General features: G+C 39.5%; 12 non-coding genes across 12 annotated transcripts; all 12 read right to left on the bottom strand.

Annotated features, from left to right (window-relative positions):
* Positions 1–8,212: 8,212 nt before the first annotated feature.
* On the bottom strand, positions 8,213–8,285 carry trnav-uac (transfer RNA valine (anticodon UAC)). The gene has a single exon. It is a non-coding gene; the product is annotated as a tRNA-Val (tRNA).
* A 932-nt stretch (positions 8,286–9,217) lies between these two features.
* trnav-uac (transfer RNA valine (anticodon UAC)) lies at positions 9,218–9,290 on the bottom strand. Its single transcript has one exon. It is a non-coding gene; the product is annotated as a tRNA-Val (tRNA).
* Positions 9,291–10,222: 932 nt separating this feature from the next.
* Positions 10,223–10,295, bottom strand: trnav-uac (transfer RNA valine (anticodon UAC)). Its single transcript has one exon. It is a non-coding gene; the product is annotated as a tRNA-Val (tRNA).
* A 931-nt stretch (positions 10,296–11,226) lies between these two features.
* Positions 11,227–11,299, bottom strand: trnav-uac (transfer RNA valine (anticodon UAC)). Its single transcript has one exon. It is a non-coding gene; the product is annotated as a tRNA-Val (tRNA).
* Positions 11,300–12,231: 932 nt separating this feature from the next.
* On the bottom strand, positions 12,232–12,304 carry trnav-uac (transfer RNA valine (anticodon UAC)). Its single transcript has one exon. It is a non-coding gene; the product is annotated as a tRNA-Val (tRNA).
* A 932-nt stretch (positions 12,305–13,236) lies between these two features.
* Positions 13,237–13,309, bottom strand: trnav-uac (transfer RNA valine (anticodon UAC)). Its single transcript has one exon. It is a non-coding gene; the product is annotated as a tRNA-Val (tRNA).
* A 932-nt stretch (positions 13,310–14,241) lies between these two features.
* trnav-uac (transfer RNA valine (anticodon UAC)) lies at positions 14,242–14,314 on the bottom strand. The gene has a single exon. It is a non-coding gene; the product is annotated as a tRNA-Val (tRNA).
* A 932-nt stretch (positions 14,315–15,246) lies between these two features.
* On the bottom strand, positions 15,247–15,319 carry trnav-uac (transfer RNA valine (anticodon UAC)). Its single transcript has one exon. It is a non-coding gene; the product is annotated as a tRNA-Val (tRNA).
* Positions 15,320–16,251: 932 nt separating this feature from the next.
* Positions 16,252–16,324, bottom strand: trnav-uac (transfer RNA valine (anticodon UAC)). Its single transcript has one exon. It is a non-coding gene; the product is annotated as a tRNA-Val (tRNA).
* A 932-nt stretch (positions 16,325–17,256) lies between these two features.
* On the bottom strand, positions 17,257–17,329 carry trnav-uac (transfer RNA valine (anticodon UAC)). The gene has a single exon. It is a non-coding gene; the product is annotated as a tRNA-Val (tRNA).
* Positions 17,330–18,260: 931 nt separating this feature from the next.
* Positions 18,261–18,333, bottom strand: trnav-uac (transfer RNA valine (anticodon UAC)). The gene has a single exon. It is a non-coding gene; the product is annotated as a tRNA-Val (tRNA).
* Positions 18,334–19,265: 932 nt separating this feature from the next.
* Positions 19,266–19,338, bottom strand: trnav-uac (transfer RNA valine (anticodon UAC)). Its single transcript has one exon. It is a non-coding gene; the product is annotated as a tRNA-Val (tRNA).
* Positions 19,339–27,341: the final 8,003 nt, after the last annotated feature.

The following is a 27,341-nucleotide window of genomic DNA, read 5'->3' as shown; positions in this document are numbered from 1 at the left end:
TAGACACTCTCCTCCTCATCCTCGAATTCAAGTAGGTCTTTATCCAGCAGAGGAAACATCTGGGAAGGGGAGGAAGGGTCAATGGCTCTAGAGATAACCCTAGTGGCAAGGGAACGGATGCATGGAATGCAACAGCATCCACAGAGAACTAAAAATGGCAGCGAACACCGAAATGGACACCAAAATGGAGGACACCAGGGTTTTATATTTACCAAACGCACTCATCCAGGAGTCCCCACATAGAGGTATCCATCCCAGAATGAGATTTCATTTTACCATTAAGCGTCCTCAAACCTTCTAGGGCCATGGTCAAGCTACCATCGGAGGCTGTGTTACTAGGGATGAAAGTGCAACACTGTTCACCAAACATAGTACAAGCTCCACCTTTCTCCGCCAGTAGCATATCTACTGCAATGCGATTCTGGAATGTCATAAGAGAAGTTGCAGCCAGGCTCTCATGCTCCATACCGTTATCACGCACCTGGCTCCTGTTATCTAACAAAAAAATGCTTGTTCTCGCAACCCCACGCTCTGAATGTGCCCTCCCTTCTGTATTTTTCCAGCATGAGAAAGTCCCCTGGCCCTGACTCTTTTAACAATGTTTCAAGTCAGCTATGTTGCATAACACTTGCATACATCAACACAAGCCAACAGCAGATAATATTCAATCATATATATGGTAATGGCTATAATGTAAAACACAGGAACCAATAATCCCTCTTTTTCACACCCCCCAGGGTGTGAACAAAAATTCAGCAATGAATCATACAACAGTCACAGAGTTTAAAATACCTTCATGTCAAAAGAGAACAGCTCATTCAAAAACAGAACATTAAAAAAAAAAAAAATGAAATTTAAGTCCCCCTTTTGACACCCACAAGGGTGTCACTTAGCAAAAACAGGATAACACTTTGTTTATTGACATGTAAGATACCGGATAAAACTTTGGTCATGGAAAACAGAGTAAAACAAAGCAAAGCATTATTATAAACCATCTGGTCCTCTCAGCTACTCCTATCCTGCACCAGTTGGGCTTCATGCCACCCAGGGACTCAAAACCTTCACAACAGGGAGAACAAACATACTGGAAAGAAAACCCATCATAAAGATGTATAACAAGGAACTGTGGTGGTGTAAGATTTATTCTACTACCTCACCCACAGCATACCATGGGTCATCCTCAGTCAGTCTCATCCTCCCCTGAAAGCATGCTTCAGTATCAGCATCTCCAACTGGAGCATCAAGCAAAGGCATCATCATGCCTGAAGCCTTCACCACATCTGTAACAGACTTCTTAAAACACGGTATGATGCAAGCAGCACAACACGTCAATAACAAAAATTAGGGTCAGAAATCCAGTAACCACCATTCTAGTTTACTTACCAAAACCAGGCTCCCACTCAAGAGAACAGGCCAGACTCCTCCACCCCCGCCATGGTCCTCATCTCAGCAGATAGTGCATCAAGCCCACTAAGGGCCTTAGATATACTACTATCTGGACTGGTGTTATTAGGAATATACGTGCAACATTGTTCACCGTACATCTTGCATACGCCCCCCTGACTGGCAAGAAGCATATCCAAAGCAAGTCTATTCTGTCTGGCAACCCTAGATGTGGCCTCAAACTGTTCAGACATACCAGTGAGTGCATCACGGGGGTAATTAACAAAACGCTGTTGATCATAGTAGATGTAATGAATCCATGCAGTCTGTCTTGCATCCACTATGGCTGGACCTATAATCCCTCATTCCTGCCCAAGGCCTGAAGCTCATGAGGAACCCCCACCGGCACTCCCAACAGGTTAGTGTGTATGTCAACTACATCCTCTGTCCATGGAGCACTACTTCTATGTCTCCCATGGGATGGAATGTTTTCAGGTCCCCTGGATACAGAACCCAACAGCTGTTCAGCAGTAACATCAACAATGGTCAGTGGAATTATCAAACTGGTCAGAGCACACGTACCTTGCCAGTCTCCTCTAAGAATGGGTCTCAGCACTCTTTTGGGTCCACAGATCCACCACACATCAGCCAGACCACTAGTTTGGTTTAGGCCTGTAACTGGCCAAGTGGAATTAATGGTTATGTTACTACTGCAATCAGCTTCAGGCAATCTCCCATAATCAATGCCATTACCTGTACCCGTGATGCAACTGTAATTGCCCCCATATGCCTCAACACCCCAAGGGGCCCGATGAGGAGGTACTGTAGGAAACACAAGGCTCAGAGGAACAGAGAGTTGAATTGGCCTCAACCAGGTAAAAACCTCTCAGAATACACAACCACCCCTCCTTTTCTCCTATAGCAAATGGGTGTGTAGCCAGAACAGGTCCATCATGACCAATGTTTCATGTAACTCATGTAGTCCTTTCTTTTCAGGGTCTTAACTGTACCTCATAAGAAAGCCACAAATTGTCCCTACCAATAACACCAGTCTCAGTGCCTAATTGATCAATAGCTGAATAGTCTAACATTAATTACCTGAATGGGATTTTTTAATACAGTGGTGGCAGGTTCGGTCCAGGGGTGGTAGAGGAGTGTGTCTGGCCCTGGTTCATCTGGGACCTCTGGTTTTGGCAGCACCTTAATAGAAAACACACCCATCGTGTCTGTCCCGGTCCTTTGTAGTCCGAGGGTGTAAGTGCCTGCATCAGAGAGCTTAATAGTTTTGATGGTTAGCAAGATTTCATCACCTTTACAAAGTTCAACAGTGCTCCCAGGTTTTCCCATATCATGAAAAGCCTATCCACCTTTGTGGGATCCCCTATGCTATAAGGATACCCTCTCTTCCAATCCCAGAACTGTCCCAAGTCGGTTATCCTGTAATCCCCATACGGACACCCTCCTAATTTAATATAATTTCATTTATAATTTTCGTCCACTTGTTCTGTAGACATACATTCAGCATTCCACGGGTCAGAACCTGGAATCCGCTGGTACATCACCATCTATTTCCATCGATTTCTCCAGAGTCCTGGAAATAAGGCCTCATAGACAGCAGCCCCATAAAACTAAAACAGTCACACAGGTGAATGTAGCCCATAGTACAGTGATCATAATATTTTCCCCATTTTCTAAACATACTATCAAAACCCAATTAATCAGAGAAGTATCCACCCCAGATTTCTGTCAACCCGTGAGCCAGGGTGGTCAAACCAGCTGAGGCTTCGGGCACTGATTCGTCCGGAGCTGTGTTATTTGGGATGTCACCCACGATAAGACCGCTCAGACAAACAGCTTCCATGTGAAGCCCCACCCTTTCCCCGAGAACACATCACTTAGCAAGAGCCAGACACATCTTCACTTCTATGAACAAAAACAGGGGTGACAGGACAGGGAGGATTTTCTTCATTCGAGAGATGGCCCCCGGAATTCTGTTAATTCCAGTTCTCCTCTCGAACACTGTTTATTGTTCGATAGTGTCAGTGTGTCTTACCCTCCCACCGTGCGATATGAATCCGGGTAGCTCTTTCAGCTAGCTGCCACCAGGAGACCTTGGTATGGTCCCCCCAACAAGCCTCTGGGACTGGATTGAGTGACTTCACCTGCAGTTCACCTATAATGCATAAAATGCTGGACATACAGGCTTGGTTAACAAACAGTTTCTCATGTTTGATCTGATTCTATCTTTAACTTCTATGCCCATTTGTTAACTACATTTAAAAAAAATATTAGTTTCTTATCCAATAGGCCCCATCCTATCCTAGACCACAATTTACCTATCCCCCTTTTGATACCTAGCTTTGCCCAGGTAACAACTTTACCTGCTCTAAATAATGACTTAGGTAAGATTAGTATATTATGCGTCTGTTCTGACATTATCATGTAGGAGCGCCCCTTTAATTTTCCACATGTCCAATTCTCCCTTTTGTCTCCACTCAGTGACTGTTATCTACACACTCCGTTATCCTTGCTCGTCCTGGCTCCCTTCTAAAACTTCTCCTCTCTGCTCTCCAACCGTCAAGGTCTCTGAAGTGCGGGGGAGGGCTCATCTGTCTGCCTTTTCCCATGTTTCCACATTTGAACTAAATGTCTCACTGTTTGGCTTTATCTAAACTCATGGATTTTTATTTTTTGAAAAACATGTCTATGGTGGCAATTACTAAAGTCTTTATATAGGTTAAGTAAACTCCACTATAATTAAGTTACCTTAAAAAATTAAATTTAAAAAAAAAAAAATATTTTTATAAAACAGTATTACCCATGACCACAAATGTATTATTCAAATGGCACCCCCTTGTGGCTGATCAGACCACCCGAGAGAGCCATGAAATCCGGTCACGGGTTACACCATCCCCCCACATTCGTGTTCCATACCATAGACATATTAAAGAACCCTTTATCCTTAAAATAAAATAAAAATCACTTGTGTAATTAAAACTCATAAAATAAAAAACTCATAAAGGTTCCATATGTGAGCGTGCCTCTTTAAAATATCATGTCTCTGGGAACATGGAAATCCCCTTAACCCAAACATTTACGACAAAAACAAAACCTAATAATTATGATAATCCCCTCAAACTCAAATAATTTGTCTCGATGTTTCATGTCTTATTCGTGTTTCTCCAAATTTACTCCCAAAAATACTTCTTAAATACCCAGCCATTAGACAGACACACACAACTGTGATAAATGTGCACTGTCCCTTTAACATAAAAACCTCAGCCTGCAATCCACTCTGCGGGCCTTTCATAGTTCTCCATAATGAAAACAGATTCTAATGTTAGTATACCTTGACCTCCTGTTTAATTTCAATGATGTTATCTGAACAATCAAACCAAAATCAATACCCGGGAAGTACTTGTGTAAATGAATTAAAATAACTAAATAATTTGGTTAGAACACCACTCCCGTCTTACATCGACCACACCCTTCGCCCCGTACCTAGTGTACAGCTTATCTATTACTCAGTGGCTCAATTAATGTTTAACGTAAGTATGTTCAGATGTTGATTATGTAATTCTACAACATTAGTATAGTTCAAACCTCATAATATAAATCCGCAAAAAGAATTTTGCGTTAATAGAGTTTAACACTCTTTCCAACAGTCATGCACCCCCCTCAATATTCTATGATATAACTCTCATCAGCAAGCCTGCGACTTTTTCAACATTCTCACCGGTTCCAGCTCCAACTGAAACACCTCATGTACCACACTCGCTTTGTCCCCGACCTCATTCATATCGATATTAGTCCCCGACTGAATATCAAGCGTGTTTCATGCACAGGATTTGATTCTTGCAAATCTTCATTTACGCCAGTAAGCAGACCAGTGGGAGACGCAATGGCCCCGCCTTCTGTTCATTCTCTGTTTGGTCCCTTGGTTCTTAAATACATGGCTTTTATTTCTTTCAACTTCCTTGTCTCTGGCCTCCTGCTACGTCCCTCTCAACTCACGTTCCATTGTTTTCAGCTGGGCCCCTGTTGGCGGCCACCCCCCTAGATAACCTGCTTGTGTCCATCTTAACTTCAATCCCTCCCAAACTTTCTTTATAGGCGTCCATCGTTCCTTTCCCCCTGATCTATATTCAATTTTTTGTTCTAGGAACTCATTAAACCTCAGCTTTGGAGTATTGGGGTTCGCCATTGTGAATTTGCTTTAAACGTAATTTAATTTAATTCAATCGGAATTTAATCGTAGTTTTAATCGAAATTCTCTCCTTCTATCTGAATATAGTTAGCATATACTTCGCCCGACGTTGATTAATGCCCACGAGGTATTCGAAGAGACACTATTGCTCGTGCTCTGCCTTATCTCAGAGCTTCTCCTTCGTATATTCAGGTTGAGAAAAACCGCATGGGCTGGTATAGCATTTGTGGAGCGCACAACCAAGGGATCTATTCGACTATTTAGTCTCAATATTTAAATATTATATTCAGATATTATTTCAATTATACATCAGTCATTTCATTCCTGATTATACATTTATACATGTACCTATTAACATAGGTACATAGGTACAATATAGAAGTTTCGGATTTATCCAATATCCCTTATTATAATTCTCTCTCTCTCCCTCTATCTAACCACCAACAATCTTAATGGAAACAATTACAACCACATTGCATTTTAACATAACATAACATAAACAGTTACAAATAGACAAAACAAGACAAAACAGCACGTTATATCTCTGACCCCTGAAAGCCGATCCTTATCAGTGAATTTCTATCAGACTGAGCCGTACCGGACCACAGGATAAAATTACAACTTATCCCCATCGGCGCCAGATTTGAAGAATAGTAATTAGCTATCCCCTACTGATCTCTATTCCTGATCCCTATCGAGCTGACCCCTATCAGAATTATTACACATGTCCGACCCCTATCGGTGAATCTCTATCAGACTGAACCACACCGGGTCACGGGTCCCAAAATTACAATTTGTCCCCTCGGCTGCAGAATTAATGAATAGTAATTAGCTATCCCCTACTGATCTCTATTCCCGACCCCTATCGGAACTATCAAAGACAAAACAGTGATCACTCATCATTGAAAGCTAGCAGACTGTGCTGACCGGGTCACGGGTCCCAAAATTACAATTTGTCCCCTCGGCGCCAGATTTAATGAATAGTAATTAGCTATCCCCTTACTGATATCTCATCAATGATTTAAATCACACCGGCCGTCGCCGGTTCGTTACTACATATGTTCACGTACACTGTTATTTCGACTCGTCAGCAAATTATAAATTTACACAAGAATTCATACTTACTCGGAAAAACTGATAAAAATTTGGACAGACTATTCGACAATATGCAAAGTTTGATTTAACAGGCTTTTGCTTACCTTATTTTTATATGGTGCACCTTGAAATCAGTTTTCCGAGTTGAGCAGAATTGTTGCCCTCCCCCGAAAGTCTTCACCCGTCTTTCTTATTTATTTAATGAATCGTCCTTTCCCCAACTCGCCTTCTCCACACCCAAATCAACTCACTTCGACTGGATCGTTAGTAAACTATACTCTGCTACCATTTCTGTTAGTAATTGGATATGTAGACGGACGAGTCGGTCAAGGATCGATTCAGACAAGGTGGTAAATTGTATGACAAGCTACAGTTTATTCAGAGTGAAGATATCTAGAACAGCGTAATTACGGCTCTCCCGCTGGTTCGTACGGAAGCGCAGACGAAGAAGAGACCGTTACAATCAGTACACCACTATTATATAGGAAAGAATGTAGGTTGATTCTGGAAGATCGGATCTTTGGATTGGTTCATCTGGGGTGTAGTCTGTAGTCTTCCGCCATTGGCTCAGTTGTCTGTCCGTCATCGTAGAATCCTCTTCGGGCATTCAACGTTCAGCTACAACGGAGATCATGTGTGTGTGCGCTGGTTTTGGCCATTAGTGTAATGCGGGAGCTATCCTGTAGGGGACCCCACAGGCTCAACTCTGAGTTGTAGCCCTTTATCAACAATAGTTTGGTCACCTACATAAGAATTAGCATTTCTCTACACATGTAAGGTGAACGTGATAACCATTACACTACAGAAACTGCTGCATTAATTACCAGCAAGGAGTAAACCACATTTTACAAATATTTATTGCATGTATTCGAATTTCCAAAGTAAGGCATTTATTAGAACAACTATTCTCTGTTACAAATACAGTACTTAATGGATTTGTCATAGAGTACTGTTTCCGCCCAGCTTCGAATCGGGGACCATTCGTGTGTAAAGCAAACTTGATAACTACTAAACTAGAGAAACTGCTGCTAGAATTATTACTGTGGAGTAAACCAAATTTTACATATATTCATCGCACGAATTCGAAATTCCAACATAATGCATTTATGAAAATTCTCTGTTACAAATACAGTACTTCTCACATGTGTCAGAGACGTCTGTTTCCGCCCAGCATCGAAAAGTATACATTTTGCGTCTTAAGTGAACTTGATAACCACTACGCTATGGAATCTTTTGATTCCCAAAAGAAGGCATTAATGAAAAATTGAATTTTCAGTTTCAACTATGGTACTTACTGAATGTATCAATGAGTGCTGTTTACACAGAGGTTCAAACCAGGGACCTTTTGCATGTTAAGTGCACGTGATAACAGCTACACTACAGAAACTTCTGCTTGGGATACCTGCAAGAAGTAAACTTAATTTTCTTATAGTCAGTGCATGTATTTGAATTTCCAAAATAAGGTATTTATGAAAGCAACTCATCTCTTTTATAAATACACAACTTACTGCATGTCTCAAAGATGACTGTTTCCGCCCGGTTTCGAACCAGGGACCTTTCGCGTGTAAAGCGAACATGATAACCACTACACTACAGAAACTGATGCAACTGTTATCTGCAAGGAGTAACCCAAGTTTTACAGATATTCATTGCATGTATTCCAATTTCCAAAAAAAGCCATTCATGAGAACATATATTCTCTGTTGTTGATACAGCACTAACTGCATGTGTCAAAAATCACTGTTTCTATCAGTTTTTCAACCACAGACCTTTCGCATGTAAGGTGAACGTGATAACCATTACACTACAGAAACTGCTGCATTAATTACCAGCAAGGAGTAAACCGCATTTTACAAATATTTATTGCATGTATTCGAATTTCCAAAGTAAGGCATTTATTAGATCAACTATTCTCTGTTACAAATACAGTACTTAATGGATTTGTCATAGAGAACTGTTTCCGCCCAGCTTCGAATCGGGGACCATTCGTGTGTAAAGCAAACTTGATAACTACTAAACTAGAGAAACTGCTGCTAGAATTATTACTGTGGAGTAAACCAAATTTTACATATTTTCATCGCACAAATTCGAAATTCCAACATAATGCATTTATGAAAATTCTCTGTTACAAATACAGTACTTCTCACATGTGTCAGAGACGTCTGTTTCCGCCCAGCATCAAAAAGTATACATTTTGCGTCTTAAGTGAACTTGATAACCACTACGCTATGGAATCTTTTGATTCCCAAAAGAAGGCATTAATGAAAAATTGAATTTTCAGTTTCAACTATGGTACTTACTGAATGTATCAATGAGTGCTGTTTACACAGAGGTTCAAACCAGGGACCTTTTGCATGTTAAGTGCACTTGATAACAGCTACACTACAGAAACTTCTGCTTGAGATACCTGCAAGAAGTAAACTTAATTTTCTTATAGTCAGTGCATGTATTTGAATTTCCAAAATAAGGTATTTATGAAAGCAACTCATCTCTTTTATAAATACACAACTTACTGCATGTGTCAAAGATGACTGTTTCCGCCCGGTTTCGAACCAGGGACCTTTCGCGTGTAAAGCGAACGTGATAACCACTACACTACAGAAACTGATGCAACTGTTATCTGCAAGGAGTAACCCAAGTTTTACAGATATTCATTGCATGTATTCCAATTTCCAAAAAAAGCCATTCATGAGAACATATATTCTCTGTTGTTGATACAGCACTAACTGCATGTGTCAAAGATCACTGTTTCTATCAGTTTTTCAACCACAGACCTTTCGCATGTAAGGTGAACGTGATAACCATTACACTACAGAAACTGCTGCATTAATTACCAGCAAGGAGTAAACCACATTTTACAAATATTTATTGCATGTATTCGAATTTCCAAAGTAAGGCATTTATTAGAACAACTATTCTCTGTTACAAATACAGTACTTAATGGATTTGTCATAGAGTACTGTTTCCGCCCAGCTTCGAATCGGGGACCATTCGTGTGTAAAGCAAACTTGATAACTACTAAACTAGAGAAACTGCTGCTAGAATTATTACTGTGGAGTAAACCAAATTTTACATATATTCATCGCACGAATTCGAAATTCCAACATAATGCATTTATGAAAATTCTCTGTTACAAATACAGTACTTCTCACATGTGTCAGAGACGTCTGTTTCCGCCCAGCATCGAAAAGTATACATTTTGCGTCTTAAGTGAACTTGATAACCACTACGCTATGGAATCTTTTGATTCCCAAAAGAAGGCATTAATGAAAAATTGAATTTTCAGTTTCAACTATGGTACTTACTGAATGTATCAATGAGTGCTGTTTACACAGAGGTTCAAACCAGGGACCTTTTGCATGTTAAGTGCACGTGATAACAGCTACACTACAGAAACTTCTGCTTGGGATACCTGCAAGAAGTAAACTTAATTTTCTTATAGTCAGTGCATGTATTTGAATTTCCAAAATAAGGTATTTATGAAAGCAACTCATCTCTTTTATAAATACACAACTTACTGCATGTCTCAAAGATGACTGTTTCCGCCCGGTTTCGAACCAGGGACCTTTCGCGTGTAAAGCGAACATGATAACCACTACACTACAGAAACTGATGCAACTGTTATCTGCAAGGAGTAACCCAAGTTTTACAGATATTCATTGCATGTATTCCAATTTCCAAAAAAAGCCATTCATGAGAACATATATTCTCTGTTGTTGATACAGCACTAACTGCATGTGTCAAAAATCACTGTTTCTATCAGTTTTTCAACCACAGACCTTTCGCATGTAAGGTGAACGTGATAACCATTACACTACAGAAACTGCTGCATTAATTACCAGCAAGGAGTAAACCGCATTTTACAAATATTTATTGCATGTATTCGAATTTCCAAAGTAAGGCATTTATTAGATCAACTATTCTCTGTTACAAATACAGTACTTAATGGATTTGTCATAGAGAACTGTTTCCGCCCAGCTTCGAATCGGGGACCATTCGTGTGTAAAGCAAACTTGATAACTACTAAACTAGAGAAACTGCTGCTAGAATTATTACTGTGGAGTAAACCAAATTTTACATATTTCATCGCACAAATTCGAAATTCCAACATAATGCATTTATGAAAATTCTCTGTTACAAATACAGTACTTCTCACATGTGTCAGAGACGTCTGTTTCCGCCCAGCATCGAAAAGTATACATTTTGCGTCTTAAGTGAACTTGATAACCACTACGCTATGGAATCTTTTGATTCCCAAAAGAAGGCATTAATGAAAAATTGAATTTTCAGTTTCAACTATGGTACTTACTGAATGTATCAATGAGTGCTGTTTACACAGAGGTTCAAACCAGGGACCTTTTGCATGTTAAGTGCACTTGATAACAGCTACACTACAGAAACTTCTGCTTGAGATACCTGCAAGAAGTAAACTTAATTTTCTTATAGTCAGTGCATGTATTTGAATTTCCAAAATAAGGTATTTATGAAAGCAAATCATCTCTTTTATAAATACACAACTTACTGCATGTGTCAAAGATGACTGTTTCCGCCCGGTTTCGAACCAGGGACCTTTCGCGTGTAAAGCGAACGTGATAACCACTACACTACAGAAACTGATGCAACTGTTATCTGCAAGGAGTAACCCAAGTTTTACAGATATTCATTGCATGTATTCCAATTTCCAAAAAAAGCCATTCATGAGAACATATATTCTCTGTTGTTGATACAGCACTAACTGCATGTGTCAAAGATCACTGTTTCTATCAGTTTTTCAACCACAGACCTTTCGCATGTAAGGTGAACGTGATAACCATTACACTACAGAAACTGCTGCATTAATTACCAGCAAGGAGTAAACCGCATTTTACAAATATTTATTGCATGTATTCGAATTTCCAAAGTAAGGCATTTATTAGAACAACTATTCTCTGTTACAAATACAGTACTTAATGGATTTGTCATAGAGTACTGTTTCCGCCCAGCTTCGAATCGGGGACCATTCGTGTGTAAAGCAAACTTGATAACTACTAAACTAGAGAAACTGCTGCTAGAATTATTACTGTGGAGTAAACCAAATTTTACATATATTCATCGCACGAATTCGAAATTCCAACATAATGCATTTATGAAAATTCTCTGTTACAAATACAGTACTTCTCACATGTGTCAGAGACGTCTGTTTCCGCCCAGCATCGAAAAGTATACATTTTGCGTCTTAAGTGAACTTGATAACCACTACGCTATGGAATCTTTTGATTCCCAAAAGAAGGCATTAATGAAAAATATAATTTTCAGTTTCAACTATGGTACTTACTGAATGTATCAATGAGTGCTGTTTACACAGAGGTTCAAACCAGGGACCTTTTGCATGTTAAGTGCACGTGATAACAGCTACACTACAGAAACTTCTGCTTGAGATACCTGCAAGAAGTAAACTTAATTTTCTTATAGTCAGTGCATGTATTTGAATTTCCAAAATAAGGTATTTATGAAAGCAACTCATCTCTTTTATAAATACACAACTTACTGCATGTGTCAAAGATGACTGTTTCCGCCCGGTTTCGAACCAGGGACCTTTCGCGTGTAAAGCGAACGTGATAACCACTACACTACAGAAACTGATGCAACTGTTATCTGCAAGGAGTAACCCAAGTTTTACAGATATTCATTGCATGTATTCCAATTTCCAAAAAAAGCCATTCATGAGAACATATATTCTCTGTTGTTGATACAGCACTAACTGCATGTGTCAAAGATCACTGTTTCTATCAGTTTTTCAACCACAGACCTTTCGCATGTAAGGTGAACGTGATAACCATTACACTACAGAAACTGCTGCATTAATTACCAGCAAGGAGTAAACCGCATTTTACAAATATTTATTGCATGTATTCGAATTTCCAAAGTAAGGCATTTATTAGAACAACTATTCTCTGTTACAAATACAGTACTTAATGGATTTGTCATAGAGAACTGTTTCCGCCCAGCTTCGAATCGGGGACCATTCGTGTGTAAAGCAAACTTGATAACTACTAAACTAGAGAAACTGCTGCTAGAATTATTACTGTGGAGTAAACCAAATTTTACATATATTCATCGCACGAATTCGAAATTCCAACATAATGCATTTATGAAAATTCTCTGTTACAAATACAGTACTTCTCACATGTGTCAGAGACGTCTGTTTCCGCCCAGCATCGAAAAGTATACATTTTGCGTCTTAAGTGAACTTGATAACCACTACGCTATGGAATCTTTTGATTCCCAAAAGAAGGCATTAATGAAAAATAGAATTTTCAGTTTCAACTATGGTACTTACTGAATGTATCAATGAGTGCTGTTTACACAGAGGTTCAAACCAGGGACCTTTTGCATGTTAAGTGCACGTGATAACAGCTACACTACAGAAACTTCTGCTTGAGATACCTGCAAGAAGTAAACTTAATTTTCTTATAGTCAGTGCATGTATTTGAATTTCCAAAATAAGGTATTTATGAAAGCAACTCATCTCTTTTATAAATACACAACTTACTGCATGTGTCAAAGATGACTGTTTCCGCCCGGTTTCGAACCAGGGACCTTTCGCGTGTAAAGCGAACGTGATAACCACTACACTACAGAAACTGATGCAAGTGTTATCAGCAAGGAGTAACCCAAATTTTACAGATATTCATTGCATGTATTCCAATTTCCAAAAAAAGCCATTCATGAGAACATATATTCTCTGTTGTTGATACAGCACTAACTGCATGTGTCAAAGATCACTGTTTCTATCAGTTTTTCAACCACAGACCTTTCGCATGTAAGGTGAACGTGATAACCATTACACTACAGAAACTGCTGCATTAATTACCAGCAAGGAGTAAACCGCATTTTACAAATATTTATTGCATGTATTCGAATTTCCAAAGTAAGGCATTTATTAGAACAACTATTCTCTGTTACAAATACAGTACTTAATGGATTTGTCATAGAGAACTGTTTCCGCCCAGCTTCGAATCGGGGACCATTCATGTGTAAAGCAAACTTGATAACTACTAAACTAGAGAAACTGCTGCTAGAATTATTACTGTGGAGTAAACCAAATTTTACATATATTCATCGCACGAATTCGAAATTCCAACATAATGCATTTATGAAAATTCTCTGTTACAAATACAGTACTTCTCACATGTGTCAGAGACGTCTGTTTCCGCCCAGCATCGAAAAGTATACATTTTGCGTCTTAAGTGAACTTGATAACCACTACGCTATGGAATCTTTTGATTCCCAAAAGAAGGCATTAATGAAAAATTGAATTTTCAGTTTCAACTATGGTACTTACTGAATGTATCAATGAGTGCTGTTTACACAGAGGTTCAAACCAGGGACCTTTTGCATGTTAAGTGCACGTGATAACAGCTACACTACAGAAACTTCTGCTTGAGATACCTGCAAGAAGTAAACTTAATTTTCTTATAGTCAGTGCATGTATTTGAATTTCCAAAATAAGGTATTTATGAAAGCAACTCATCTCTTTTATAAATACACAACTTACTGCATGTGTCAAAGATGACTGTTTCCGCCCGGTTTCGAACCAGGGACCTTTCGCGTGTAAAGCGAACGTGATAACGACTACACTACAGAAACTGATGCAAGTGTTATCAGCAAGGAGTAACCCAAATTTTACAGATATTCATTGCATGTATTCCAATTTCCAAAAAAAGCCATTCATGAGAACATATATTCTCTGTTGTTGATACAGCACTAACTGCATGTGTCAAAGATCACTGTTTCTATCAGTTTTTCAACCACAGACCTTTCGCATGTAAGGTGAATGTGATAACCATTACACTACAGAAACTGCTGCATTAATTACCAGCAAGGAGTAAACCGCATTTTACAAATATTTATTGCATGTATTCGAATTTCCAAAGTAAGGCATTTATTAGAACAACTATTCTCTGTTACAAATACAGTACTTAATGGATTTGTCATAGAGAACTGTTTCCGCCCAGCTTCGAATCGGGGACCATTCGTGTGTAAAGCAAACTTGATAACTACTAAACTAGAGAAACTGCTGCTAGAATTATTACTGTGGAGTAAACCAAATTTTACATATATTCATCGCACGAATTCGAAATTCCAACATAATGCATTTATGAAAATTCTCTGTTACAAATACAGTACTTCTCACATGTGTCAGAGACGTCTGTTTCCGCCCAGCAACGAAAAGTATACATTTTGCGTCTTAAGTGAACTTGATAACCACTACGCTATGGAATCTTTTGATTCCCAAAAGAAGGCATTAATGAAAAATTGAATTTTCAGTTTCAACTATGGTACTTACTGAATGTATCAATGAGTGCTGTTTACACAGAGGTTCAAACCAGGGACCTTTTGCATGTTAAGTGCACGTGATAACAGCTACACTACAGAAACTTCTGCTTGAGATACCTGCAAGAAGTAAACTTAATTTTCTTATAGTCAGTGCATGTATTTGAATTTCCAAAATAAGGTATTTATGAAAGCAACTCATCTCTTTTATAAATACACAACTTACTGCATGTGTCAAAGATGACTGTTTCCGCCCGGTTTCGAACCAGGGACCTTTCGCGTGTAAAGCGAACGTGATAACCACTACACTACAGAAACTGATGCAAGTGTTATCAGCAAGGAGTAACCCAAATTTTACAGATATTCATTGCATGTATTCCAATTTCCAAAAAAAGCCATTCATGAGAACATATATTCTCTGTTGTTGATACAGCACTAACTGCATGTGTCAAAGATCACTGTTTCTATCAGTTTTTCAACCACAGACCTTTCGCATGTAAGGTGAACGTGATAACCATTACACTACAGAAACTGCTGCATTAATTACCAGCAAGGAGTAAACCGCATTTTACAAATATTTATTGCATGTATTCGAATTTCCAAAGTAAGGCATTTATTAGAACAACTATTCTCTGTTACAAATACAGTACTTAATGGATTTGTCATAGAGAACTGTTTCCGCCCAGCTTCGAATCGGGGACCATTCATGTGTAAAGCAAACTTGATAACTACTAAACTAGAGAAACTGCTGCTAGAATTATTACTGTGGAGTAAACCAAATTTTACATATATTCATCGCACGAATTCGAAATTCCAACATAATGCATTTATGAAAATTCTCTGTTACAAATACAGTACTTCTCACATGTGTCAGAGACGTCTGTTTCCGCCCAGCATCGAAAAGTATACATTTTGCGTCTTAAGTGAACTTGATAACCACTACGCTATGGAATCTTTTGATTCCCAAAAGAAGGCATTAATGAAAAATTGAATTTTCAGTTTCAACTATGGTACTTACTGAATGTATCAATGAGTGCTGTTTACACAGAGGTTCAAACCAGGGACCTTTTGCATGTTAAGTGCACGTGATAACAGCTACACTACAGAAACTTCTGCTTGAGATACCTGCAAGAAGTAAACTTAATTTTCTTATAGTCAGTGCATGTATTTGAATTTCCAAAATAAGGTATTTATGAAAGCAACTCATCTCTTTTATAAATACACAACTTACTGCATGTGTCAAAGATGACTGTTTCCGCCCGGTTTCGAACCAGGGACCTTTCGCGTGTAAAGCGAACGTGATAACCACTACACTACAGAAACTGATGCAAGTGTTATCAGCAAGGAGTAACCCAAATTTTACAGATATTCATTGCATGTATTCCAATTTCCAAAAAAAGCCATTCATGAGAACATATATTCTCTGTTGTTGATACAGCACTAACTGCATGTGTCAAAGATCACTGTTTCTATCAGTTTTTCAACCACAGACCTTTCGCATGTAAGGTGAATGTGATAACCATTACACTACAGAAACTGCTGCATTAATTACCAGCAAGGAGTAAACCGCATTTTACAAATATTTATTGCATGTATTCGAATTTCCAAAGTAAGGCATTTATTAGAACAACTATTCTCTGTTACAAATACAGTACTTAATGGATTTGTCATAGAGAACTGTTTCCGCCCAGCTTCGAATCGGGGACCATTCGTGTGTAAAGCAAACTTGATAACTACTAAACTAGAGAAACTGCTGCTAGAATTATTACTGTGGAGTAAACCAAATTTTACATATATTCATCGCACGAATTCGAAATTCCAACATAATGCATTTATGAAAATTCTCTGTTACAAATACAGTACTTCTCACATGTGTCAGAGACGTCTGTTTCCGCCCAGCATCGAAAAGTATACATTTTGCGTCTTAAGTGAACTTGATAACCACTACGCTATGGAATCTTTTGATTCCCAAAAGAAGGCATTAATGAAAAATAGAATTTTCAGTTTCAACTATGGTACTTACTGAATGTATCAATGAGTGCTGTTTACACAGAGGTTCAAACCAGGGACCTTTTGCATGTTAAGTGCACGTGATAACAGCTACACTACAGAAACTTCTGCTTGAGATACCTGCAAGAAGTAAACTTAATTTTCTTATAGTCAGTGCATGTATTTGAATTTCCAAAATAAGGTATTTATGAAAGCAACTCATCTCTTTTATAAATACACAACTTACTGCATGTGTCAAAGATGACTGTTTCCGCCCGGTTTCGAACCAGGGACCTTTCGCGTGTAAAGCGAACGTGATAACCACTACACTACAGAAACTGATGCAAGTGTTATCAGCAAGGAGTAACCCAAATTTTACAGATATTCATTGCATGTATTCCAATTTCCAAAAAAAGCCATTCATGAGAACATATATTCTCTGTTGTTGATACAGCACTAACTGCATGTGTCAAAGATCACTGTTTCTATCAGTTTTTCAACCACAGACCTTTCGCATGTAAGGTGAACGTGATAACCATTACACTACAGAAACTGCTGCATTAATTACCAGCAAGGAGTAAACCGCATTTTACAAATATTTATTGCATGTATTCGAATTTCCAAAGTAAGGCATTTATTAGAACAACTATTCTCTGTACAAATACAGTACTTAATGGATTTGTCATAGAGAACTGTTTCCGCCCAGCTTCGAATCGGGGACCATTCGTGTGTAAAGCAAACTTGATAACTACTAAACTAGAGAAACTGCTGCTAGAATTATTACTGTGGAGTAAACCAAATTTTACATATATTCATCGCACGAATTCGAAATTCCAACATAATGCATTTATGAAAATTCTCTGTTACAAATACAGTACTTCTCACATGTGTCAGAGACGTCTGTTTCCGCCCAGCATCGAAAAGTATACATTTTGCGTCTTAAGTGAACTTGATAACCACTACGCTATGGAATCTTTTGATTCCCAAAAGAAGGCATTAATGAAAATTTGAATTTTCAGTTTCAACTATGGTACTTACTGAATGTATCAATGAGTGCTGTTTACACAGAGGTTCAAACCAGGGACCTTTTGCATGTTAAGTGCACGTGATAACAGCTACACTACAGAAACTTCTGCTTGAGATACCTGCAAGAAGTAAACTTAATTTTCTTATAGTCAGTGCATGTATTTGAATTTCCAAAATAAGGTATTTATGAAAGCAACTCATCTCTTTTATAAATACACAACTTACTGCATGTGTCAAAGATGACTGTTTCCGCCCGGTTTCGAACCAGGGACCTTTCGCGTGTAAAGCGAACGTGATAACCACTACACTACAGAAACTGATGCAAGTGTTATCAGCAAGGAGTAACCCAAATTTTACAGATATTCATTGCATGTATTCCAATTTCCAAAAAAAGCCATTCATGAGAACATATATTCTCTGTTGTTGATACAGCACTAACTGCATGTGTCAAAGATCACTGTTTCTATCAGTTTTTCAACCACAGACCTTTCGCATGTAAGGTGAACGTGATAACCATTACACTACAGAAACTGCTGCATTAATTACCAGCAAGGAGTAAACCGCATTTTACAAATATTTATTGCATGTATTCGAATTTCCAAAGTAAGGCATTTATTAGAACAACTATTCTCTGTTACAAATACAGTACTTAATGGATTTGTCATAGAGAACTGTTTCCGCCCAGCTTCGAATCGGGGACCATTCGTGTGTAAAGCAAACTTGATAACTACTAAACTAGAGAAACTGCTGCTAGAATTATTACTGTGGAGTAAACCAAATTTTACATATATTCATCGCACGAATTCGAAATTCCAACATAATGCATTTATGAAAATTCTCTGTTACAAATACAGTACTTCTCACATGTGTCAGAGACGTCTGTTTCCGCCCAGCATCGAAAAGTATACATTTTGCGTCTTAAGTGAACTTGATAACCACTACGCTATGGAATCTTTTGATTCCCAAAAGAAGGCATTAATGAAAAATAGAATTTTCAGTTTCAACTATGGTACTTACTGAATGTATCAATGAGTGCTGTTTACACAGAGGTTCAAACCAGGGACCTTTTGCATGTTAAGTGCACGTGATAACAGCTACACTACAGAAACTTCTGCTTGAGATACCTGCAAGAAGTAAACTTAATTTTCTTATAGTCAGTGCATGTATTTGAATTTCCAAAATAAGGTATTTATGAAAGCAACTCATCTCTTTTATAAATACACAACTTACTGCATGTGTCAAAGATGACTGTTTCCGCCCAGTTTCGAACCAGGGACCTTTCGCGTGTAAAGCGAACGTGATAACCACTACACTACAGAAACTGATGCAAGTGTTATCAGCAAGGAGTAACCCAAATTTTACAGATATTCATTGCATGTATTCCAATTTCCAAAAAAAGCCATTCATGAGAACATATATTCTCTGTTGTTGATACAGCACTAACTGCATGTGTCAAAGATCACTGTTTCTATCAGTTTTTCAACCACAGACCTTTCGCATGTAAGGTGAATGTGATAACCATTACACTACAGAAACTGCTGCATTAATTACCAGCATTTTACAAATATTTATTGCATGTATTCGAATTTCCAAAGTAAGGCATTTATTAGAACAACTATTCTCTGTTACAAATACAGTACTTAATGGATTTGTCATAGAGAACTGTTTCCGCCCAGCTTCGAATCGGGGACCATTCATGTGTAAAGCAAACTTGATAACTACTAAACTAGAGAAACTGCTGCTAGAATTATTACTGTGGAGTAAACCAAATTTTACATATATTCATCGCACGAATTCGAAATTCCAACATAATGCATTTATGAAAATTCTCTGTTACAAATACAGTACTTCTCACATGTGTCAGAGACGTCTGTTTCCGCCCAGCAACGAAAGTATACATTTTGCGTCTTAAGTGAACTTGATAACCACTACGCTATGGAATCTTTTGATTCCCAAAAGAAGGCATTAATGAAAAATAGAATTTTCAGTTTCAACTATGGTACTTACTGAATGTATCAATGAGTGCTGTTTACACAGAGGTTCAAACCAGGGACCTTTTGCATGTTAAGTGCACGTGATAACAGCTACACTACAGAAACTTCTGCTTGAGATACCTGCAAGAAGTAAACTTAATTTTCTTATAGTCAGTGCATGTATTTGAATTTCCAAAATAAGGTATTTATGAAAGCAACTCATCTCTTTTATAAATACACAACTTACTGCATGTGTCAAAGATTACTGTTTCCGCCCGGTTTTGTAGAGAAATGCTATTTCTTATGTAGGAGACCAAACTATTGTTAAGGGGGGGGCTACCACTCAGAGTTGAGCCTGTGGGGTCCCCTACAGGATAGCTCCCGCATTACACTAATGGCCAAAACCAGCGCACACACACATGATCTCTGTTGTAGCTGAACGTTGAATGCCCGAAGAGGATTCTACGATGACGGACAGACAACTGAGCCAATGGCGGAAGACTACAGACTACACCCCAGCTGAACCAATCCAAAGATCCGATCTTCCAGAATCAACCTACATTCTTTTCTATATAATAGTGGTGTACTGATTGTAACGGCCTCTTCTTCGTCTGCGCTTCCGTACGAACCAGCGGGAGAGCCGTAATTACGCTGTTCTAGATATCTTCACTCTGAATAAACTGTAGCTTGTCATACAATTTACCACCTTGTCTGAATCGATCCTTGACCGACTCGTCCGTCTACATATCCAATTACTAACAGAAATGGTAGCAGAGTATAGTTTACTAACGATCCAGTCGAAGTGAGTTGATTTGGGTGTGGAGAAGGCGAGTTGGGGAAAGGACGATTCATTAAATAAATAAGAAAGACGGGTGAAGACTTTCGGGGGAGGGCAACAATTCTGCTCAACTCGGAAAACTGATTTCAAGGTGCACCATAAAAAAATAAGGTAAGCAAAAGCCTGTTAAATCAAACTTTGCATATTGTCGAATAGTCTGTCCAAATTTTTATCAGTTTTTCCGAGTAAGTATGAATTCTTGTGTAAATTTATAATTTGCTGACGAGTCGAAATAACAGTGTACGTGAACATATGTAGTAACGAACCGGCGACGGCCGGTGTGATTTAAATCATTGATGAGATATCAGTAAGGGGATAGCTAATTACTATTCATTAACTCTGGCGCCGAGGGGACAAATTGTAATTTTGGGACCCGTGACCCGGTCAGCACAGTCTGCTAGCTTTCAATGATGAGTGATCACTGTTTTGTCTTTGATAGTTCCGATAGGGGTCGGGAATAGAGATCAGTAGGGGATAGCTAATTACTATTCATTAAATCTGCAGCCGAGGGGACAAATTGTAATTTTGGGACCCGTGACCCGGTGTGGTTCAGTCTGATAGAGATTCACCGATAGGGGTCGGACATGTGTAATAATTCTGATAGGGGTCAGCTCGATAGGGATCAGGAATAGAGATCAGTAGGGGATAGCTAATTACTATTCTTCAAATCTGGCGCCGAAGGGGATAAGTTGTAATTTTATCCTGTGGTCCGGTACGGCTCAGTCTGATAGAAATTCACTGATAAGGATCGGCTTTCAGGGGTCAGAGATATAACGTGCTGTTTTGTCTTGTTTTGTCTATTTGTAACTGTTTATGTTAAAATGCAATGTGGTTGTAATTGTTTCCATTAAGATTGTTGGTGGTTAGATAGAGGGAGAGAGAGAGAATTATAATAAGGGATATTGGATAAATCCGAAACTTCTATATTGTATGTACCTATGTTAATAGGTACATGTATACATGTATAATCAGGAATGAAATGACTGATGTATAATTGAAATAATATCTGAATATAATATTTAAATATTGAGACTAAATAGTCGAATAGATCCCTTGGTTGTGCGCTCCATAATGCTATACAAACCCATGCGGTTTTTCTCAACCTGAATATACGAAGGAGAAGCTCTGAGATAAGGCAGAGCACGAGCAATAGTGTCTCTTCGAATACCTCGTGGGCATTAATCAACGTCGGGCGAAGTATATGCTAACTATATTCAGATAGAAGGAGAGAATTTCGATTAAAACTACGATTAAATTCCGATTGAATTAAATTAAATTACGTTTAAAGCAAATTCACAATGGCGAACCCCAATACTCCAAAGCTGAGGTTTAATGAGTTCCTAGAACAAAAAATTGAATATAGATCAGGGGGACAGGAACAATGGAAGCCTATAAAGAAAGTTTGGGAGGGATTGAAGTTAAAATGGACACAAGCAGGTTATCTAGGGGGGTGGCCGCCAACAGGGGCCCAGCTGAAAACAATGGAATGTGAGTTGAGAGGGACGTAGCAGGAGGCCAGAGACAAGGAAGTTGAAAGAAATAAAAGCCATGTATTTAAGAACCAAGGGACCAAACAGAGAATGAACAGAAGGCGGGGCCATTGCGTCTCCCACTGGTCTGCTTACTGGCGTAAATGAAGATTTGTAAGAATCAAATCCTGTGCATGAAACACGCTTGATATTCAGTCGGGGACTAATATCGATATGAATGAGGTCGGGGACAAAGCGAGTGTGGTACATGAGGTGTTTCAGTTGGAGCTGGAACCGGTGAGAATGTTGAAAAAGTCGCAGGCTTGCTGATGAGAGTTATATCATAGAATATTGAGGGGGGTGCATGACTGTTGGAAAGAGTGTTAAACTCTATTAACGCAAATTTCTTTTTGCGGATTTATATTATGAGGTTTGAACTATACTAATGTTGTAGAATTACATAATCAACATCTGAACATACTTACGTTAAACATTAATTGAGCCACTGAGTAATAGATAAGCTGTACACTAGGTACGGGGCGAAGGGTGTGGTCGATGTAAGACGGGAGTGGTGTTCTAACCAAATTATTTGGGTGGTCTGATCAGCCACAAGGGGGTGCCATTTGAATAATACATTTGTGGTCATGGGTAATACTGTTTAAAAAAAAAAAAAAAAAAAAAAATAGAATAATTTTTTTTTTGAAATTACATTTTTTAAGGTAACTTAATTATAGTGGAGTTTACTTAACCTATATAAAGACTTTAGAAATTGCCACCATAGACATGTTTTTCTAAAAATCCATGAGTTTAGATAAAGCCAAACAGTGAGACATTTAGTTAAAATGTGGAAACATGGGAAAAGGCAGACAGATGAGCCCTCCCCCGCACTGCAGAGACCTTGACGGTTGGAGAGCAGAGAGGAGAATTTTTAGAAGGGAGCCAGGACGAGCAAAGATAACGGAGTGTGTAGATAACAGTCACTGAGTGGAGACAAAAGGGAGAATCGGACATGTGGGAAATTAAAGGGGCGCTCCTACATGATAATGTCAGAACAGAAGGATAATATACTAATCTTACCTAAGTCATTATTTAGAGTAGGTAAAGTTGTTACCTGGGCAAAGCCAGGTATCAAAAGGGGGATAGGTAAATTGTGGTCTAGGATAGGATGGGGCCTATTGGATAAACGAATATTTTTTTAAATGTAGCTAACAAATGGGCATAGAAGTTAAAGATAGAATCAGATAAAACATGAGAAACTGTTTGTTAACCAAGCCTGTATGTCCAGCATTTTATGCATTATAGGTGAACTGCAGGTGAAGTCACTCAATCCAGTCCCAGAGGCTTGTTGGGGGGACCATACCAAGGTCTCCTGGTGGCAGCTAGCTGAAAGAGCTACCCGGATTCATATCGCACGGTGGGAGGGTAAGACACACTGACACTATCGAACAATAAACAGTGTTCGAGAGGAGAACTGGAATTAACAGAATTCCGGGGGCCATCTCTCGAATGAAGAAAATCCTCCCTGTCCTGTCACCCCTGTTTTTGTTCATAGAAGTGAAGATGTGTCTGGCTCTTGCTAAGTGATGTGTTCTCGGGGAAAGGGTGGGGCTTCACATGGAAGCTGTTTGTCTGAGCTGTCTTATCGTGGGTGACATCCCAAATAACACAGCTCCGGATGAATCAGTACCCGAAGCCTCAGCTGGTTTGACCACCCTGGCTCACGGGTTGACAGAAAACACTGGGGTGGATACTTCTCTGATTAATTGGGTTTGATAGTATGTTTAGAAAATGGGGAAAATATTATGATCACTGTATTATGGGCTACATTCACCTGTGTGACTGTTTTAGTTTTATGGGGCTGTTGTCTATGAGGCCTTATTTCCAGGACTCTGGAGAAATCGATGGAAATAGATGGTGATGTACCAGCGGATTCCAGGTTCTGACCCGTGGAATGCTGAATGTATGTCTACAGAACAAGTAGATGAAAATTATAAATGAAATTATATTAAATTGGGAGGGTGTCCGTATGGGGATTACAGGATAACCGACTTGGGACAGTTCTGGGATTGGAAGAGAGGGTATCCTTATAGCATAGGGGATCCCACAAAGGTGGATAGGTTTTCCATGATATGGGAAAACCTGGGAGCACTGTTGAACTTTGTAAAGGTGATAATCTTGCTAACCATCAAAACTATTAAGCTCTCTGATGCAGGCACTTACACCCTCGGACTACAAAGGACCGGGACAGACACGATGGGTGTGTTTTCTATTAAGGTGCTGCCAAAACCAGAGGTCCCAGATGAACCAGGGCCAGACACACTCCTCTACCACCCCTGGACCGAACCTGCCACCACTGTATTAAAAAATCCCATTCAGGTAATTAATGTTAGACTATTCAGCTATTGATCAATTAGGCACTGAGACTGGTGTTAAAGGTAGGGACAATTTGTGGCTTTCTTATGAGGTACAGTTAAGACCCTGAAAAGAAAGGACTACATGAGTTACATGAAACATTGGTCATGATGGACCTGTTCTGGCTACACACCCATTTGCTATAGGAGAAAAGGAGGGGTGGTTGTGTATTCTGAGAGGTTTTTACCTGGTTGAGGCCAATTCAACTCTCTGTTCCTCTGAGCCTTGTGTTTCCTACAGTACCTCCTCATCGGGCCCCTTGGGGTGTTGAGGCATATGGGGGCAATTACAGTTGCATCACGGGTACAGGTAATGGCATTGATTATGGGAGATTGCCTGAAGCTGATTGCAGTAGTAACATAACCATTAATTCCACTTGGCCAGTTACAGGCCTAAACCAAACTAGTGGTCTGGCTGATGTGTGGTGGATCTGTGGACCCAAAAGAGTGCTGAGACTCATTCTTAGAGGAGACTGGCAAGGTACGTGTGCTCTGACCAGTTTGATAATTCCACTGACCATTGTTGATGTTACTGCTGAACAGCTGTTGGGTTCTGTATCCAGGGGACCGGAAAACATTCCATCCCATGGGAGACATAGAAGTAGTGCTCCATGGACAGAGGATGTAGTTGACATACACACTAACCTGTTGGGAGTGCCGGTGGGGGTTCCTCATGAGCTTCAGGCCTTGGGCAGGAATGATGGATTATAGGTCCAGCCATAGTGGATGCAAGACAGACTGCATGGATTCATTACATCTACTATGATCAACAGCGTTTGTTAATTACCCCCGTGATGCACTCACTGGTATGTCTGAACAGTTTGAGGCCACATCTAGGGTTGCCAGACAGAATAGACTTGCTTTGGATATGCTTCTTGCCAGTCAGGGGGGCGTATGCAAGATGTTCGGTGAACAATGTTGCACGTATATTCCTAATAACACCAGTCCAGATAGTAGTATATCTAAGGCCCTTAGTGGGCTTGATGCACTATCTGCTGAGATGAGGACCATGGCGGGGGTGGAGGAGTCTGGCCTGTTCTCTTGAGTGGGAGCCTGGTTTTGGTAAGTACACTAGAATGGTGGTTACTGGATTTCTGACCCTAATTTTTGTATTTTTGTTATTGATGTGTTGTGCTTCTTGCATCATACCGTGTTTTAAGAAGTCTGTTACAGATGTGGTGAAGGCTTCAGGCATATGATGATGCCTTTGCTTGATGCTCCAGTTGGAGATGCTGATACTGAAGCATGCTTTCAGGGGAGGATGAGACTGACTGAGGATGACCCATGGTATGCTGTGGGCGAGGTAGTAGAATAAAGCTTACACCACCACAGTTCCTTGTTATACATCTTTATGATGGGTTTTCTTTCCAGTATGTTTGTTCTCCCTGTTGTGAAGGTTTTGAGTCCCTGGGTGGCATGAAGCCCAACTGGTGCAGGATAGGAGTAGCTGAGAGGACCAGATGGTTTATAATAATGCTTTGCTATGTTTTACTCTGTTTTCCATGACCAAAGTTTTATCCGGTATCTTACATGTCAATAAACAAAGTGTTATCCTGTTTTTGCTAAGTGACACCCTTGTGGGTGTCAAAAGGGGGACTTAAATTTCAAATTTTTTTTTTTTTTTAATGTTCTGTTTTTGAATGAGCTGTTCTCTTTGACATGAAGGTATTTTAAACTCTGTGACTGTTATATGATTCATTGCTGAATTTTTGTTCACACCCTGGGGGGTGGTGAAAAAGAGGGATTATTGGTTCCTGTGTTTTACATTATAGCCATTACCATATATATGATTGAATATTATCTGCTGTTGGCTTGTGTTTGAATGTATGCAAGTGTTATGCAACATAGCTGACTTGAAACATTGTTAAAAGTGTCAGGGCCAGGGGACTTTCTCATGCTGGAAAAATACAGAAGGGAGGGCACATTCCAGAGCGTGGGGTTGCGAGAACAAAGCGTTTTTTGTTGTTGTTAAATAACAGGAGCCAGGTGCGTGATAACGGTATGGAGCATGAGCGCCCGGCTGCAACTTCTCTTATGACATTCCAGAATCGCATTGCAGTAGATATGCTACTGGCGGAGAAAGGTGGAGCTTGTACTATGTTTGGTGAACAGTGTTGCACTTTCATCCCTAATAACGCAGCCTCCGATGGTAGCTTGACCATGGCCCTAGAAGGTTTGAGGACGCTTAATGGTAAAATGAAATCTCATTCTGGGATGGATACCTCGATGTGGGACTCCTGGATGAGTGCGTTTGGTAAATATAAAACCCTGGTGTCCATTTTGGTATCCATTTCGGTGTTCGCTGCCATTTTAGTTCTCTGTGGATACTGTTGCATTCCATGCATCCGTTCCCTTGCCACTAGGGTTATCTCTAGAGCCATTGACCCTTCCTCCCCTTCCCAGATGTTTCCTCTGCTGGATAAAGACCTACATGAATTCGAGGATGAGGAGGAGAGTGCCTATTTAGGTTCACATTATATCTGCAGTTGCCTTATGGGGATGTATGTATGTGTTATGCAAGTGGATCATTCCGCCTGACTTGCCTAGTTTAAGTCACATCTCTTTGGAGATGTGAAGAGAGGGAATCACAACTTTTCCTGCGGGAAAAAAGTTGGCTTATGTAGACAAGCATTT

Source organism: Oncorhynchus kisutch, unplaced genomic scaffold, assembly GCF_002021735.2.
Source record: "Oncorhynchus kisutch isolate 150728-3 unplaced genomic scaffold, Okis_V2 scaffold1350, whole genome shotgun sequence".
In the NCBI taxonomy this organism is placed as follows: domain Eukaryota; kingdom Metazoa; phylum Chordata; class Actinopteri; order Salmoniformes; family Salmonidae; genus Oncorhynchus; species Oncorhynchus kisutch.
The sequence above is the reverse complement of the archived record's forward strand: the minus strand, read 5'-3'. Positions and strand labels throughout refer to the sequence as shown.